We start from the raw sequence: 14054 nt of genomic DNA, 5'->3' as shown, positions 1-14054 counted from the left end.
TTACACAGAAGTTTTACGTCACAGCCAAAGGAGAACAAATAATGCTATGGCAGTGACTGTGCCACGGACATGCAGAAAGGCTCCTGCGCGAGGCTTGAACTCGCGACCCCTGGTTTACGAGACCAGTGCTCTTGCCACTGAGCTATGGAGCCCTCGTGCACGCAAAAGTATTCAGCGTTTGCTCCTCAAATGTTTCCTGTACGATAATCCTGTCCCTATTTCATGATACAAAGACAAACTGATGGGGAAAATAAATTCCTAGGAGCTGTCCACAAGCACCAAAGCGCCATCAACAATTCATGTATTTTTCTTCCTAAATTTGCTTTGACTTTCTAGCTAAGGTGCAATTCACTTGAACAAAAGCAGAGATTTCACATTTGCTGAAGGCTGGTTGACTCAAGACACACCACTGGTACACTTGAAGTAACCAGTATTTTTGTCTATAGAAGGTGGTTAACGGTAGACTATCCAGGCAAAGTTGCTCATTTCACCTTTGCTGTAAAACTGTTACGTCAGGTCTAGGCTCCAGTGAGGATTGAACTCACGACCCCTGGTTTACAAGACCAGTGCTCTGACCACTGAGCTGTGAAGCCACACTGTTGCAGATTTTGGGTCAGGAAATCTGGTGTGCCACATTTCATGTCGCTCCATGGTATGGCCGCTGTGTACAAAAGCAGGTCTGATCGGTGAGCCCAGTGAACGCGGGTACATTTTGAGATGTGTGTTTTGTCGACCTTTACCACAGAACCTTTACGTCACAGACAAAGAAGAAAAAATAAAGGTAAGTCAATCTCTGTGCCACGGTCCTGAAACAGGCTCCAGCGAGGATTGAACTCGCGACCCCTGGTTTACGAGACCAGTGCTCTTACCACTGAGCTATAGAGCCCTGGTGCATGAAAGAGTAGTCAGCGTTTGCTCCTCAAATGTTGCCTGTATGATAATTCTGTCCCTATTTCATGATACAAAGAGAAACTGACGGGAAAAATAAAATCCTAGCAGCTGTCCACGCACCAATGCTCCATCAACAAACCATGTATTTTTTGTGCTGAATTTGCTGTGACTTTCTCGCTAATGTGCAGGTCACTTTAACGAACGCACACTTTATGGCAACCCTTGAAGTAACCACTCTTGTCAAAAGAAGGCTGTCAACAGCAGACGACCCAGGAAAAGTGGTTACCTTAGCTGTAAAAATGTTCCGCAGAAATCAGAGTCCAGTGAGGATTGAACTCACTATCCCTGGTTTACAAGACCAGTGCTCTATCCACTGAGCTATGAAGCCACAAAACTAAAGAATTAGGGTCAAGAAATCTGGTGTACCACGTTTCATGTGGCTACTGGATATGGCGGCTGCATCGAAAAGCAGGACAGATCGATTAGAGCAGTAAACGGAAGAAGATTTTCAGATGCGTGTTTTGCCGACCTTTACACAGAAGTTTTACGTCACAGCCAAAGGAGAACAAATAATGCTATGGCACCACGGACCTGCAGAAAGGCTCCTGCGCGAGGCTTGAACTCGCGACCCCTGGTTTACGAAACCAGTGCTCTTGCCACTGAGCTATGGAGCCCTCGTGCACGCAAAAGTATTCAGCGTTTGCTCCTCAAATGTTTCCTGTACGATAATCCTGTCCCTATTTCATGATACAAAGACAAACTGATGGGGAAAATAAATTCCTAGGAGCTGTCCACACGCACCAAAGCGCCATCAACAATCCATGTATTTTTCTTCCTAAATTTGCTTTGACTTTCTAGCTAAGGTGCAATTCACTTGAACAAAAGCAGAGATTTCACATTTGCTGAAGGCTGGTTGACTCAAGACACACCACTGGTACACTTGAAGTAACCAGTATTTTTGTCTATAGAAGGTGGTTAACGGTAGACTATCCAGGCAAAGTTGCTCATTTCACCTTTGCTGTAAAACTGTTACGTCAGGTCTAGGCTCCAGTGAGGATTGAACTCACGACCCCTGGTTTACAAGACCAGTGCTCTGACCACTGAGCTATGAAGCCACACTGTTGCAGATTTTGGGTCAGAAAATCTGGTGTGCCACATTTCATGTCGCTCCATGGTATGGCCGCTGTGTACAAAAGCAGGTCTGATCGGTGAGCCCAGTGAAAGCGGGTACATTTTGAGATGTGTGTTTTGTCGACCTTTACCACAGAACCTTTACGTCACAGACAAAGAAGAAAAAAAAAAGGTAAGTCAATCTCTGTGCCACGGTCCTGAAACAGGCTCCAGCGAGGATTGAACTGGCGACCCCTGGTTTACGAGACCAGTGCTCTTACCACTGAGCTATAGAGCCCTGGTGCATGAAAGAGTAGTCAGCGTTTGCTCCTCAAATGTTGCCTGTATGATAATTCTGTCCCTATTTCATGATACAAAGAGAAACTGACGGGAAAAATAAAATCCTAGCAGCTGTCCACGCACCAATGCTCCATCAACAAACCATGTATTTTTTGTGCTGAATTTGCTGTGACTTTCTCGCTAATGTGCAGGTCACTTTAACGAACGCACACTTTATGGCAACCCTTGAAGTAACCACTCTTGTCAAAAGAAGGCTGTCAACAGCAGACGACCCAGGAAAAGTGGTTACCTTAGCTGTAAAAATGTTCCGCAGAAATCAGACTCCAGTGAGGATTGAACTCACTATCCCTGGTTTACAAGACCAGTGCTCTATCCACTGAGCTATGAAGCCACAAAACTAAAGAATGAGGGTCAAGAAATCTGGTGTACCACGTTTCATGTGGCTACTGGATATGGTGGCTGCATCGAAAAGCAGGACAGATCGATTAAGGCAGTAAACGGAAGAAGATTTTCAGATGCGTGTTTTGCCGACCTTTACACAGAAGTTTTACGTCACAGCCAAAGGAGAACAAATAATGCTATGGCAGTGACTGTGCCACGGACATGCAGAAAGGCTCCTGCGCGAGGCTTGAACTCGCGACCCCTGGTTTACGAGACCAGTGCTCTTGCCACTGAGCTATGGAGCCCTCGTGCACGCAAAAGTATTCAGCGTTTGCTCCTCAAATGTTTCCTGTACGATAATCCTGTCCCTATTTCATGATACAAAGACAAACTGATGGGGAAAATAAATTCCTAGGAGCTGTCCACAAGCACCAAAGCGCCATCAACAATTCATGTATTTTTCTTCCTAAATTTGCTTTGACTTTCTAGCTAAGGTGCAATTCACTTGAACAAAAGCAGAGATTTCACATTTGCTGAAGGCTGGTTGACTCAAGACACACCACTGGTACACTTGAAGTAACCAGTATTTTTGTCTATAGAAGGTGGTTAACGGTAGACTATCCAGGCAAAGTTGCTCATTTCACCTTTGCTGTAAAACTGTTACGTCAGGTCTAGGCTCCAGTGAGGATTGAACTCACGACCCCTGGTTTACAAGACCAGTGCTCTGACCACTGAGCTGTGAAGCCACACTGTTGCAGATTTTGGGTCAGGAAATCTGGTGTGCCACATTTCATGTCGCTCCATGGTATGGCCGCTGTGTACAAAAGCAGGTCTGATCGGTGAGCCCAGTGAACGCGGGTACATTTTGAGATGTGTGTTTTGTCGACCTTTACCACAGAACCTTTACGTCACAGACAAAGAAGAAAAAATAAAGGTAAGTCAATCTCTGTGCCACGGTCCTGAAACAGGCTCCAGCGAGGATTGAACTCGCGACCCCTGGTTTACGAGACCAGTGCTCTTACCACTGAGCTATAGAGCCCTGGTGCATGAAAGAGTAGTCAGCGTTTGCTCCTCAAATGTTGCCTGTATGATAATTCTGTCCCTATTTCATGATACAAAGAGAAACTGACGGGAAAAATAAAATCCTAGCAGCTGTCCACGCACCAATGCTCCATCAACAAACCATGTATTTTTTGTGCTGAATTTGCTGTGACTTTCTCGCTAATGTGCAGGTCACTTTAACGAACGCACACTTTATGGCAACCCTTGAAGTAACCACTCTTGTCAAAAGAAGGCTGTCAACAGCAGACGACCCAGGAAAAGTGGTTACCTTAGCTGTAAAAATGTTCCGCAGAAATCAGACTCCAGTTAGGATTGAACTCACTATCCCTGGTTTACAAGACCAGTGTTCTATCCACTGAGCTATGAAGCCACAAAACTAAAGAATTAGGGTCAAGAAATCTGGTGTACCACGTTTCATGTGGCTACTGGATATGGCGGCTGCATCGAAAAGCAGGACAGATCGATTAGAGCAGTAAACGGAAGAAGATTTTCAGATGCGTGTTTTGCCGACCTTTACACAGAAGTTTTACGTCACAGCCAAAGGAGAACAAATAATGCTATGGCACCACGGACCTGCAGAAAGGCTCCTGCGCGAGGCTTGAACTCGCGACCCCTGGTTTACGAGACCAGTGCTCTTGCCACTGAGCTATGGAGCCCTCGTGCACGCAAAAGTATTCAGCGTTTGCTCCTCAAATGTTTCCTGTACGATAATCCTGTCCCTATTTCATGATACAAAGACAAACTGATGGGGAAAATAAATTCCTAGGAGCTGTCCACACGCACCAAAGCGCCATCAACAATCCATGTATTTTTCTTCCTAAATTTGCTTTGACTTTCTAGCTAAGGTGCAATTCACTTGAACAAAAGCAGAGATTTCACATTTGCTGAAGGCTGGTTGACTCAAGACACACCACTGGTACACTTGAAGTAACCAGTATTTTTGTCTATAGAAGGTGGTTAACGGTAGACTATCCAGGCAAAGTTGCTCATTTCACCTTTGCTGTAAAACTGTTACGTCAGGTCTAGGCTCCAGTGAGGATTGAACTCACGACCCCTGGTTTACAAGACCAGTGCTCTGACCACTGAGCTATGAAGCCACACTGTTGCAGATTTTGGGTCAGAAAATCTGGTGTGCCACATTTCATGTCGCTCCATGGTATGGCCGCTGTGTACAAAAGCAGGTCTGATCGGTGAGCCCAGTGAACGCGGGTACATTTTGAGATGTGTGTTTTGTCGACCTTTACCACAGAACCTTTACGTCACAGACAAAGAAGGAAAAAAAAAGGTAAGTCAATCTCTGTGCCACGGTCCTGAAACAGGTTCCAGCGAGGATTGAACTCGCGACCCCTGGTTTACGAGACCAGTGCTCTTACCACTGAGCTATAGAGCCCTGGTGCATGAAAGAGTAGTCAGCGTTTGCTCCTCAAATGTTGCCTGTATGATAATTCTGTCCCTATTTCATGATACAAAGAGAAACTGACGGGAAAAATAAAATCCTAGCAGCTGTCCACGCACCAATGCTCCATCAACAAACCATGTATTTTTTGTGCTGAATTTGCTGTGACTTTCTCGCTAATGTGCAGGTCACTTTAACGAACGCACACTTTATGGCAACCCTTGAAGTAACCACTCTTGTCAAAAGAAGGCTGTCAACAGCAGACGACCCAGGAAAAGTGGTTACCTTAGCTGTAAAAATGTTCCGCAGAAATCAGACTCCAGTGAGGATTGAACTCACTATCCCTGGTTTACAAGACCAGTGCTCTATCCACTGAGCTATGAAGCCACAAAACTAAAGAATGAGGGTCAAGAAATCTGGTGTACCACGTTTCATGTGGCTACTGGATATGGCGGCTGCATCGAAAAGCAGGACAGATCGATTAAGGCAGTAAACGGAAGAAGATTTTCAGATGCGTGTTTTGCCGAGCTTTACACAGAAGTTTTACGTCACAGCCAAAGGAGAACAAATAATGCTATGGCAGTGACTGTGCCACGGACCTGCAGAAAGGCTCCTGCGCGAGGCTTGAACTCGCGACCCCTGGTTTACGAGACCAGTGCTCTTGCCACTGAGCTATGGAGCCCTCGTGCACGCAAAAGTATTCATCGTTTGCTCCTCAAATGTTTCCTGTACGATAATCCTGTCCCTATTTCATGATACAAAGACAAACTGATGGGGAAAATAAATTCCTAGGAGCTGTCCACACGCACCAAAGCGCCATCAACAATCCATGTATTTTTCTTCCTAAATTTGCTCTGCCTTTCTAGCTAAGGTGCAATTCACTTGAACAAAAGCAGAGATTTCACATTTGCTGAAGGCTGGTTGACTCAAGACACACCACTGGTACACTTGAAGTAACCAGTATTTTTGTCTATAGAAGGTGGTTAACGGTAGACTATCCAGGCAAAGTTGCTCATTTCACCTTTGCTGTAAAACTGTTACGTCAGGTCTAGGCTCCAGTGAGGATTGAACTCACGACCCCTGGTTTACAAGACCAGTGCTCTGACCACTGAGCTGTGAAGCCACACTGTTGCAGATTTTGGGTCAGGAAATCTGGTGTGCCACATTTCATGTCGCTCCATGGTATGGCCGCTGTGTACAAAAGCAGGTCTGATCGGTGAGCCCAGTGAACGCGGGTACATTTTGAGATGTGTGTTTTGTCGACCTTTACCACAGAACCTTTACGTCACAGACAAAGAAGAAAAAGTAAAGGTAAGTCAATCTCTGTGCCACGGTCCTGAAACAGGCTCCAGCAAGGATTGAACTCGCGACCCCTGGTTTACGAGACCAGTGCTCTTACCACTGAGCTATAGAGCCCTGGTGCATGAAAGAGTAGTCAGCGTTTGCTCCTCAAATGTTGCCTGTATGATAATTCTGTCCCTATTTCATGATACAAAGAGAAACTGACGGGAAAAATAAAATCCTAGCAGCTGTCCACGCACCAATGCTCCATCAACAAACCATGTATTTTTTGTGCTGAATTTGCTGTGACTTTCTCGCTAATGTGCAGGTCACTTTAACGAACGCACACTTTATGGCAACCCTTGAAGTAACCACTCTTGTCAAAAGAAGGCTGTCAACAGCAGACGACCCAGGAAAAGTGGTTACCTTAGCTGTAAAAATGTTCCGCAGAAATCAGACTCCAGTGAGGATTGAACTCACTATCCCTGGTTTACAAGACCAGTGCTCTATCCACTGAGCTATGAAGCCACAAAACTAAAGAATGAGGGTCAAGAAATCTGGTGTACCACGTTTCATGTGGCTACTGGATATGGTGGCTGCATCGAAAAGCAGGACAGATCGATTAAGGCAGTAAACGGAAGAAGATTTTCAGATGCGTGTTTTGCCGACCTTTACACAGAAGTTTTACGTCACAGCCAAAGGAGAACAAATAATGCTATGGCAGTGACTGTGCCACGGACATGCAGAAAGGCTCCTGCGCGAGGCTTGAACTCGCGACCCCTGGTTTACGAGACCAGTGCTCTTGCCACTGAGCTATGGAGCCCTCGTGCACGCAAAAGTATTCAGCGTTTGCTCCTCAAATGTTTCCTGTACGATAATCCTGTCCCTATTTCATGATACAAAGACAAACTGATGGGGAAAATAAATTCCTAGGAGCTGTCCACAAGCACCAAAGCGCCATCAACAATTCATGTATTTTTCTTCCTAAATTTGCTTTGACTTTCTAGCTAAGGTGCAATTCACTTGAACAAAAGCAGAGATTTCACATTTGCTGAAGGCTGGTTGACTCAAGACACACCACTGGTACACTTGAAGTAACCAGTATTTTTGTCTATAGAAGGTGGTTAACGGTAGACTATCCAGGCAAAGTTGCTCATTTCACCTTTGCTGTAAAACTGTTACGTCAGGTCTAGGCTCCAGTGAGGATTGAACTCACGACCCCTGGTTTACAAGACCAGTGCTCTGACCACTGAGCTGTGAAGCCACACTGTTGCAGATTTTGGGTCAGGAAATCTGGTGTGCCACATTTCATGTCGCTCCATGGTATGGCCGCTGTGTACAAAAGCAGGTCTGATCGGTGAGCCCAGTGAACGCGGGTACATTTTGAGATGTGTGTTTTGTCGACCTTTACCACAGAACCTTTACGTCACAGACAAAGAAGAAAAAATAAAGGTAAGTCAATCTCTGTGCCACGGTCCTGAAACAGGCTCCAGCGAGGATTGAACTCGCGACCCCTGGTTTACGAGACCAGTGCTCTTACCACTGAGCTATAGAGCCCTGGTGCATGAAAGAGTAGTCAGCGTTTGCTCCTCAAATGTTGCCTGTATGATAATTCTGTCCCTATTTCATGATACAAAGAGAAACTGACGGGAAAAATAAAATCCTAGCAGCTGTCCACGCACCAATGCTCCATCAACAAACCATGTATTTTTTGTGCTGAATTTGCTGTGACTTTCTCGCTAATGTGCAGGTCACTTTAACGAACGCACACTTTATGGCAACCCTTGAAGTAACCACTCTTGTCAAAAGAAGGCTGTCAACAGCAGACGACCCAGGAAAAGTGGTTACCTTAGCTGTAAAAATGTTCCGCAGAAATCAGACTCCAGTTAGGATTGAACTCACTATCCCTGGTTTACAAGACCAGTGTTCTATCCACTGAGCTATGAAGCCACAAAACTAAAGAATTAGGGTCAAGAAATCTGGTGTACCACGTTTCATGTGGCTACTGGATATGGCGGCTGCATCGAAAAGCAGGACAGATCGATTAGAGCAGTAAACGGAAGAAGATTTTCAGATGCGTGTTTTGCCGACCTTTACACAGAAGTTTTACGTCACAGCCAAAGGAGAACAAATAATGCTATGGCACCACGGACCTGCAGAAAGGCTCCTGCGCGAGGCTTGAACTCGCGACCCCTGGTTTACGAGACCAGTGCTCTTGCCACTGAGCTATGGAGCCCTCGTGCACGCAAAAGTATTCAGCGTTTGCTCCTCAAATGTTTCCTGTACGATAATCCTGTCCCTATTTCATGATACAAAGACAAACTGATGGGGAAAATAAATTCCTAGGAGCTGTCCACACGCACCAAAGCGCCATCAACAATCCATGTATTTTTCTTCCTAAATTTGCTTTGACTTTCTAGCTAAGGTGCAATTCACTTGAACAAAAGCAGAGATTTCACATTTGCTGAAGGCTGGTTGACTCAAGACACACCACTGGTACACTTGAAGTAACCAGTATTTTTGTCTATAGAAGGTGGTTAACGGTAGACTATCCAGGCAAAGTTGCTCATTTCACCTTTGCTGTAAAACTGTTACGTCAGGTCTAGGCTCCAGTGAGGATTGAACTCACGACCCCTGGTTTACAAGACCAGTGCTCTGACCACTGAGCTATGAAGCCACACTGTTGCAGATTTTGGGTCAGAAAATCTGGTGTGCCACATTTCATGTCGCTCCATGGTATGGCCGCTGTGTACAAAAGCAGGTCTGATCGATCGGTGAGCCCAGTGAACGCGGGTACATTTTGAGATGGGTGTTTTGTCGACCTTTACCACAGAACCTTTACGTCACAGACAAAGAAGAAAAAATAAAGGTAAGTCAATCTCTGTGCCACGGTCCTGAAACAGGCTCCAGCGAGGATTGAACTCGCGACCCCTGGTTTACGAGACCAGTGCTCTTACCACTGAGCTATAGAGCCCTGGTGCATGAAAGAGTAGTCAGCGTTTGCTCCTCAAATGTTGCCTGTATGATAATTCTGTCCCTATTTCATGATACAAAGAGAAACTGACGGGAAAAATAAAATCCTAGCAGCTGTCCACGCACCAATGCTCCATCAACAAACCATGTATTTTTTGTGCTGAATTTTCTGTGACTTTCTCGCTAATGTGCAGGTCACTTTAACGAACGCACACTTTATGGCAACCCTTGAAGTGACCACTCTTGTCAAAAGAAGGCTGTCAACAGCAGACGACCCAGGAAAAGTGGTTACCTTAGCTGTAAAAATGTTCCGCAGAAATCAGACTCCAGTGAGGATTGAACTCACTATCCTTGGTTTACAAGACCAGTGCTCTATCCACTGAGCTATGAAGCCACAAAACTAAAGAATGAGGGTCAAGAAATCTGGTGTACCACGTTTCATGTGGCTACTCGATATGGCGGCTGCATCGAAAAGCAGGACAGATCGATTAGAGCAGTAAACGGAAGAAGATTTTCAGATGCGTGTTTTGCCGACCTTTACACAGAAGTTTTACGTCACAGCCAAAGGAGAACAAATAATGCTATGGCACCACGGACCTGCAGAAAGGCTCCTGCGCGAGGCTTGAACTCGCGACCCCTGGTTTACGAGACCAGTGCTCTTGCCACTGAGCTATGGAGCCCTCGTGCACGCAAAAGTATTCAGCGTTTGCTCCTCAAATGTTTCCTGTACGATAATCCTGTCCCTATTTCATGATACAAAGACAAACTGATGGGGAAAATAAATTCCTAGGAGCTGTCCACACGCACCAAAGCGCCATCAACAATCCATGTATTTTTCTTCCTAAATTTGCTTTGACTTTCTAGCTAAGGTGCAATTCACTTGAACAAAAGCAGAGATTTCACATTTGCTGAAGGCTGGTTGACTCAAGACACACCACTGGTACACTTGAAGTAACCAGTATTTTTGTCTATAGAAGGTGGTTAACGGTAGACTATCCAGGCAAAGTTGCTCATTTCACCTTTGCTGTAAAACTGTTACGTCAGGTCTAGGCTCCAGTGAGGATTGAACTCACGACCCCTGGTTTACAAGACCAGTGCTCTGACCACTGAGCTGTGAAGCCACACTGTTGCAGATTTTGGGTCAGAAAATCTGGTGTGCCACATTTCATGTCGCTCCATGGTATGGCCGCTGTGTACAAAAGCAGGTCTGATCGGTGAGCCCAGTGAACGCGGGTACATTTTGAGATGTGTGTTTTGTCGACCTTTACCACAGAACCTTTACGTCACAGACAAAGAAGAAAAAAAAAAGGTAAGTCAATCTCTGTGCCACGGTCCTGAAACAGGCTCCAGCGAGGATTGAACTGGCGACCCCTGGTTTACGAGACCAGTGCTCTTACCACTGAGCTATAGAGCCCTGGTGCATGAAAGAGTAGTCAGCGTTTGCTCCTCAAATGTTGCCTGTATGATAATTCTGTCCCTATTTCATGATACAAAGAGAAACTGACGGGAAAAATAAAATCCTAGCAGCTGTCCACGCACCAATGCTCTATCAACAAACCATGTATTTTTTGTGCTGAATTTGCTGTGACTTTCTCGCTAATGTGCAGGTCACTTTAACGAACGCACACTTTATGGCAACCCTTGAAGTAACCACTCTTGTCAAAAGAAGGCTGTCAACAGCAGACGACCCAGGAAAAGTGGTTACCTTAGCTGTAAAAATGTTCCGCAGAAATCAGACTCCAGTGAGGATTGAACTCACTATCCCTGGTTTACAAGACCAGTGCTCTATCCACTGAGCTATGAAGCCACAAAACTAAAGAATGAGGGTCAAGAAATCTGGTGTACCACGTTTCATGTGGCTACTGGATATGGTGGCTGCATCGAAAAGCAGGACAGATCGATTAAGGCAGTAAACGGAAGAAGATTTTCAGATGCGTGTTTTGCCGACCTTTACACAGAAGTTTTACGTCACAGCCAAAGGAGAACAAATAATGCTATGGCAGTGACTGTGCCACGGACATGCAGAAAGGCTCCTGCGCGAGGCTTGAACTCGCGACCCCTGGTTTACGAGACCAGTGCTCTTGCCACTGAGCTATGGAGCCCTCGTGCACGCAAAAGTATTCAGCGTTTGCTCCTCAAATGTTTCCTGTACGATAATCCTGTCCCTATTTCATGATACAAAGACAAACTGATGGGGAAAATAAATTCCTAGGAGCTGTCCACAAGCACCAAAGCGCCATCAACAATCCATGTATTTTTCTTCCTAAATTTGCTTTGACTTTCTAGCTAAGGTGCAATTCACTTGAACAAAAGCAGAGATTTCACATTTGCTGAAGGCTGGTTGACTCAAGACACACCACTGGTACACTTGAAGTAACCAGTATTTTTGTCTATAGAAGGTGGTTAACGGTAGACTATCCAGGCAAAGTTGCTCATTTCACCTTTGCTGTAAAACTGTTACGTCAGGTCTAGGCTCCAGTGAGGATTGAACTCACGACCCCTGGTTTACAAGACCAGTGCTCTGACCACTGAGCTATGAAGCCACACTGTTGCAGATTTTGGGTCAGAAAATCTGGTGTGCCACATTTCATGTCGCTCCATGGTATGGCCGCTGTGTACAAAAGCAGGTCTGATCGGTGAGCCCAGTGAACGCGGGTACATTTTGAGATGTGTGTTTTGTCGACCTTTACCACAGAACCTTTACGTCACAGACAAAGAAGAAAAAATAAAGGTAAGTCATTCTCTGTGCCAGGGTCCTGAAACAGGCTCCAGCGAGGATTGAACTCGCGACCCCTGGTTTGCGAGACCAGTGCTCTTACCACTGAGCTATAGAGCACTGGTGCATGAAAGAGTAGTCAGCGTTTGCTCCTCAAATGTTGCCTGTATGATAATTCTGTCCCTATTTCATGATACAAAGAGAAACTGACGGGAAAAATAAAATCCTAGCAGCTGTCCACGCACCAATGCTCCATCAACAAACCATGTATTTTTTGTGCTGAATTTGCTGTGACTTTCTCGCTAATGTGCAGGTCACTTTAACGAACGCACACTTTATGGCAACCCTTGAAGTAACCACTCTTGTCAAAAGAAGGCTGTCAACAGCAGACGACCCAGGAAAAGTGGTTACCTTAGCTGTAAAAATGTTCCGCAGAAATCAGACTCCAGTGAGGATTGAACTCACTATGCCTGGTTTACAAGACCAGTGCTCTATCCACTGAGCTATGAAGCCACAAAACTAAAGAATTAGGGTCAAGAAATCTGGTGTACCACGTTTCATGTGGCTACTGGATATGGCGGCTGCATCGAAAAGCAGGACAGATCGATTAGAGCAGTAAACGGAAGAAGATTTTCAGATGCGTGTTTTGCCGACCTTTACACAGAAGTTTTACGTCACAGCCAAAGGAGAACAAATAATGCTATGGCACCACGGACCTGCAGAAAGGCTCCTGCGCGAGGCTTGAACTCGCGACCCCTGGTTTACGAGACCAGTGCTCTTGCCACTGAGATATGGAGCCCTCGTGCACGCAAAAGTATTCAGCGTTTGCTCCTCAAATGTTTCCTGTACGATAATCCTGTCCCTATTTCATGATACAAAGACAAACTGATGGGGAAAATAAATTCCTAGGAGCTGTCCACACGCACCAAAGCGCCATCAACAATCCATGTATTTTTCTTCCTAAATTTGCTTTGACTTTCTAGCTAAGGTGCAATTCACTTGAACAAAAGCAGAGATTTCACATTTGCTGAAGGCTGGTTGACTCAAGACACACCACTGGTACACTTGAAGTAACCAGTATTTTTGTCTATAGAAGGTGGTTAACGGTAGACTATCCAGGCAAAGTTGCTCATTTCACCTTTGCTGTAAAACTGTTACGTCAGGTCTAGGCTCCAGTGAGGATTGAACTCACGACCCCTGGTTTACAAGACCAGTGCTCTGACCACTGAGCTATGAAGCCACACTGTTGCAGATTTTGGGTCAGAAAATCTGGTGTGCCACATTTCATGTCGCTCCATGGTATGGCCGCTGTGTACAAAAGCAGGTCTGATCGGTGAGCCCAGTGAACGCGGGTACATTTTGAGATGTGTGTTTTGTCGACCTTTACCACAGAACCTTTACGTCACAGACAAAGAAGAAAAAAAAAAGGTAAGTCAATCTCTGTGCCACGGTCCTGAAACAGGCTCCAGCGAGGATTGAACTCGCGACCCCTGGTTTACGAGACCAGTGCTCTTACCACTGAGCTATAGAGCCCTGGTGCATGAAAGAGTAGTCAGCGTTTGCTCCTCAAATGTTGCCTGTATGATAATTCTGTCCCTATTTCATGATACAAAGAGAAACTGACGGGAAAAATAAAATCCTAGCAGCTGTCCACGCACCAATGCTCCATCAACAAACCATGTATTTTTTGTGCTGAATTTGCTGTGACTTTCTCGCTAATGTGCAGGTCACTTTAACGAACGCACACTTTATGGCAACCCTTGAAGTAACCACTCTTGTCAAAAGAAGGCTGTCAACAGCAGACGACCCAGGAAAAGTGGTTACCTTAGCTGTAAAAATGTTCCGCAGAAATCAGACTCCAGTGAGGATTGAACTCACTATCCCTGGTTTACAAGACCAGTGCTCTATCCACTGAGCTATGAAGCCACAAAACTAAAGAATTAG

General features: G+C 45.4%; 38 non-coding genes across 38 annotated transcripts; all 38 read right to left on the bottom strand.

Annotated features, from left to right (window-relative positions):
- Positions 1 to 77: 77 nt before the first annotated feature.
- Positions 78 to 152, bottom strand: trnat-cgu (transfer RNA threonine (anticodon CGU)). Its single transcript has one exon. It is a non-coding gene; the product is annotated as a tRNA-Thr (tRNA).
- A 368-nt stretch (positions 153 to 520) lies between these two features.
- trnat-ugu (transfer RNA threonine (anticodon UGU)) lies at positions 521 to 593 on the bottom strand. Its single transcript has one exon. It is a non-coding gene; the product is annotated as a tRNA-Thr (tRNA).
- Positions 594 to 813: 220 nt separating this feature from the next.
- trnat-cgu (transfer RNA threonine (anticodon CGU)) lies at positions 814 to 886 on the bottom strand. The gene has a single exon. It is a non-coding gene; the product is annotated as a tRNA-Thr (tRNA).
- Positions 887 to 1206: 320 nt separating this feature from the next.
- On the bottom strand, positions 1207 to 1279 carry trnat-ugu (transfer RNA threonine (anticodon UGU)). Its single transcript has one exon. It is a non-coding gene; the product is annotated as a tRNA-Thr (tRNA).
- A 211-nt stretch (positions 1280 to 1490) lies between these two features.
- trnat-cgu (transfer RNA threonine (anticodon CGU)) lies at positions 1491 to 1565 on the bottom strand. The gene has a single exon. It is a non-coding gene; the product is annotated as a tRNA-Thr (tRNA).
- Positions 1566 to 1933: 368 nt separating this feature from the next.
- On the bottom strand, positions 1934 to 2006 carry trnat-ugu (transfer RNA threonine (anticodon UGU)). The gene has a single exon. It is a non-coding gene; the product is annotated as a tRNA-Thr (tRNA).
- A 220-nt stretch (positions 2007 to 2226) lies between these two features.
- trnat-cgu (transfer RNA threonine (anticodon CGU)) lies at positions 2227 to 2299 on the bottom strand. Its single transcript has one exon. It is a non-coding gene; the product is annotated as a tRNA-Thr (tRNA).
- Positions 2300 to 2619: 320 nt separating this feature from the next.
- On the bottom strand, positions 2620 to 2692 carry trnat-ugu (transfer RNA threonine (anticodon UGU)). The gene has a single exon. It is a non-coding gene; the product is annotated as a tRNA-Thr (tRNA).
- A 220-nt stretch (positions 2693 to 2912) lies between these two features.
- On the bottom strand, positions 2913 to 2987 carry trnat-cgu (transfer RNA threonine (anticodon CGU)). The gene has a single exon. It is a non-coding gene; the product is annotated as a tRNA-Thr (tRNA).
- Positions 2988 to 3355: 368 nt separating this feature from the next.
- On the bottom strand, positions 3356 to 3428 carry trnat-ugu (transfer RNA threonine (anticodon UGU)). Its single transcript has one exon. It is a non-coding gene; the product is annotated as a tRNA-Thr (tRNA).
- A 220-nt stretch (positions 3429 to 3648) lies between these two features.
- trnat-cgu (transfer RNA threonine (anticodon CGU)) lies at positions 3649 to 3721 on the bottom strand. Its single transcript has one exon. It is a non-coding gene; the product is annotated as a tRNA-Thr (tRNA).
- A 604-nt stretch (positions 3722 to 4325) lies between these two features.
- On the bottom strand, positions 4326 to 4400 carry trnat-cgu (transfer RNA threonine (anticodon CGU)). Its single transcript has one exon. It is a non-coding gene; the product is annotated as a tRNA-Thr (tRNA).
- A 368-nt stretch (positions 4401 to 4768) lies between these two features.
- Positions 4769 to 4841, bottom strand: trnat-ugu (transfer RNA threonine (anticodon UGU)). Its single transcript has one exon. It is a non-coding gene; the product is annotated as a tRNA-Thr (tRNA).
- Positions 4842 to 5061: 220 nt separating this feature from the next.
- trnat-cgu (transfer RNA threonine (anticodon CGU)) lies at positions 5062 to 5134 on the bottom strand. The gene has a single exon. It is a non-coding gene; the product is annotated as a tRNA-Thr (tRNA).
- Positions 5135 to 5454: 320 nt separating this feature from the next.
- trnat-ugu (transfer RNA threonine (anticodon UGU)) lies at positions 5455 to 5527 on the bottom strand. The gene has a single exon. It is a non-coding gene; the product is annotated as a tRNA-Thr (tRNA).
- A 220-nt stretch (positions 5528 to 5747) lies between these two features.
- trnat-cgu (transfer RNA threonine (anticodon CGU)) lies at positions 5748 to 5822 on the bottom strand. The gene has a single exon. It is a non-coding gene; the product is annotated as a tRNA-Thr (tRNA).
- Positions 5823 to 6190: 368 nt separating this feature from the next.
- On the bottom strand, positions 6191 to 6263 carry trnat-ugu (transfer RNA threonine (anticodon UGU)). Its single transcript has one exon. It is a non-coding gene; the product is annotated as a tRNA-Thr (tRNA).
- A 220-nt stretch (positions 6264 to 6483) lies between these two features.
- On the bottom strand, positions 6484 to 6556 carry trnat-cgu (transfer RNA threonine (anticodon CGU)). The gene has a single exon. It is a non-coding gene; the product is annotated as a tRNA-Thr (tRNA).
- Positions 6557 to 6876: 320 nt separating this feature from the next.
- Positions 6877 to 6949, bottom strand: trnat-ugu (transfer RNA threonine (anticodon UGU)). Its single transcript has one exon. It is a non-coding gene; the product is annotated as a tRNA-Thr (tRNA).
- Positions 6950 to 7169: 220 nt separating this feature from the next.
- Positions 7170 to 7244, bottom strand: trnat-cgu (transfer RNA threonine (anticodon CGU)). The gene has a single exon. It is a non-coding gene; the product is annotated as a tRNA-Thr (tRNA).
- A 368-nt stretch (positions 7245 to 7612) lies between these two features.
- Positions 7613 to 7685, bottom strand: trnat-ugu (transfer RNA threonine (anticodon UGU)). Its single transcript has one exon. It is a non-coding gene; the product is annotated as a tRNA-Thr (tRNA).
- A 220-nt stretch (positions 7686 to 7905) lies between these two features.
- Positions 7906 to 7978, bottom strand: trnat-cgu (transfer RNA threonine (anticodon CGU)). The gene has a single exon. It is a non-coding gene; the product is annotated as a tRNA-Thr (tRNA).
- A 604-nt stretch (positions 7979 to 8582) lies between these two features.
- trnat-cgu (transfer RNA threonine (anticodon CGU)) lies at positions 8583 to 8657 on the bottom strand. The gene has a single exon. It is a non-coding gene; the product is annotated as a tRNA-Thr (tRNA).
- Positions 8658 to 9025: 368 nt separating this feature from the next.
- On the bottom strand, positions 9026 to 9098 carry trnat-ugu (transfer RNA threonine (anticodon UGU)). Its single transcript has one exon. It is a non-coding gene; the product is annotated as a tRNA-Thr (tRNA).
- Positions 9099 to 9322: 224 nt separating this feature from the next.
- trnat-cgu (transfer RNA threonine (anticodon CGU)) lies at positions 9323 to 9395 on the bottom strand. The gene has a single exon. It is a non-coding gene; the product is annotated as a tRNA-Thr (tRNA).
- A 320-nt stretch (positions 9396 to 9715) lies between these two features.
- trnat-ugu (transfer RNA threonine (anticodon UGU)) lies at positions 9716 to 9788 on the bottom strand. Its single transcript has one exon. It is a non-coding gene; the product is annotated as a tRNA-Thr (tRNA).
- Positions 9789 to 9999: 211 nt separating this feature from the next.
- Positions 10000 to 10074, bottom strand: trnat-cgu (transfer RNA threonine (anticodon CGU)). The gene has a single exon. It is a non-coding gene; the product is annotated as a tRNA-Thr (tRNA).
- Positions 10075 to 10442: 368 nt separating this feature from the next.
- trnat-ugu (transfer RNA threonine (anticodon UGU)) lies at positions 10443 to 10515 on the bottom strand. Its single transcript has one exon. It is a non-coding gene; the product is annotated as a tRNA-Thr (tRNA).
- A 220-nt stretch (positions 10516 to 10735) lies between these two features.
- Positions 10736 to 10808, bottom strand: trnat-cgu (transfer RNA threonine (anticodon CGU)). Its single transcript has one exon. It is a non-coding gene; the product is annotated as a tRNA-Thr (tRNA).
- A 320-nt stretch (positions 10809 to 11128) lies between these two features.
- trnat-ugu (transfer RNA threonine (anticodon UGU)) lies at positions 11129 to 11201 on the bottom strand. The gene has a single exon. It is a non-coding gene; the product is annotated as a tRNA-Thr (tRNA).
- Positions 11202 to 11421: 220 nt separating this feature from the next.
- Positions 11422 to 11496, bottom strand: trnat-cgu (transfer RNA threonine (anticodon CGU)). Its single transcript has one exon. It is a non-coding gene; the product is annotated as a tRNA-Thr (tRNA).
- A 368-nt stretch (positions 11497 to 11864) lies between these two features.
- Positions 11865 to 11937, bottom strand: trnat-ugu (transfer RNA threonine (anticodon UGU)). The gene has a single exon. It is a non-coding gene; the product is annotated as a tRNA-Thr (tRNA).
- Positions 11938 to 12157: 220 nt separating this feature from the next.
- trnaa-cgc (transfer RNA alanine (anticodon CGC)) lies at positions 12158 to 12230 on the bottom strand. Its single transcript has one exon. It is a non-coding gene; the product is annotated as a tRNA-Ala (tRNA).
- A 320-nt stretch (positions 12231 to 12550) lies between these two features.
- trnat-ugu (transfer RNA threonine (anticodon UGU)) lies at positions 12551 to 12623 on the bottom strand. The gene has a single exon. It is a non-coding gene; the product is annotated as a tRNA-Thr (tRNA).
- A 211-nt stretch (positions 12624 to 12834) lies between these two features.
- Positions 12835 to 12909, bottom strand: trnat-cgu (transfer RNA threonine (anticodon CGU)). Its single transcript has one exon. It is a non-coding gene; the product is annotated as a tRNA-Thr (tRNA).
- Positions 12910 to 13277: 368 nt separating this feature from the next.
- trnat-ugu (transfer RNA threonine (anticodon UGU)) lies at positions 13278 to 13350 on the bottom strand. The gene has a single exon. It is a non-coding gene; the product is annotated as a tRNA-Thr (tRNA).
- Positions 13351 to 13570: 220 nt separating this feature from the next.
- trnat-cgu (transfer RNA threonine (anticodon CGU)) lies at positions 13571 to 13643 on the bottom strand. Its single transcript has one exon. It is a non-coding gene; the product is annotated as a tRNA-Thr (tRNA).
- Positions 13644 to 13963: 320 nt separating this feature from the next.
- Positions 13964 to 14036, bottom strand: trnat-ugu (transfer RNA threonine (anticodon UGU)). Its single transcript has one exon. It is a non-coding gene; the product is annotated as a tRNA-Thr (tRNA).
- Between the last annotated feature and the right edge of the window lie 18 nt (positions 14037 to 14054).

This window comes from Alosa pseudoharengus, unplaced genomic scaffold (assembly GCF_046254945.1).
Source record: "Alosa pseudoharengus isolate Yale_2024_CS ecotype anadromous, Long Island Sound unplaced genomic scaffold, YU_APseudo_1.1 YU_APseudo_1.1_scf_6, whole genome shotgun sequence".
NCBI classification, from domain to species: domain Eukaryota; kingdom Metazoa; phylum Chordata; class Actinopteri; order Clupeiformes; family Clupeidae; genus Alosa; species Alosa pseudoharengus.
This window is presented reverse-complemented; position numbering and strand designations above follow the sequence as displayed.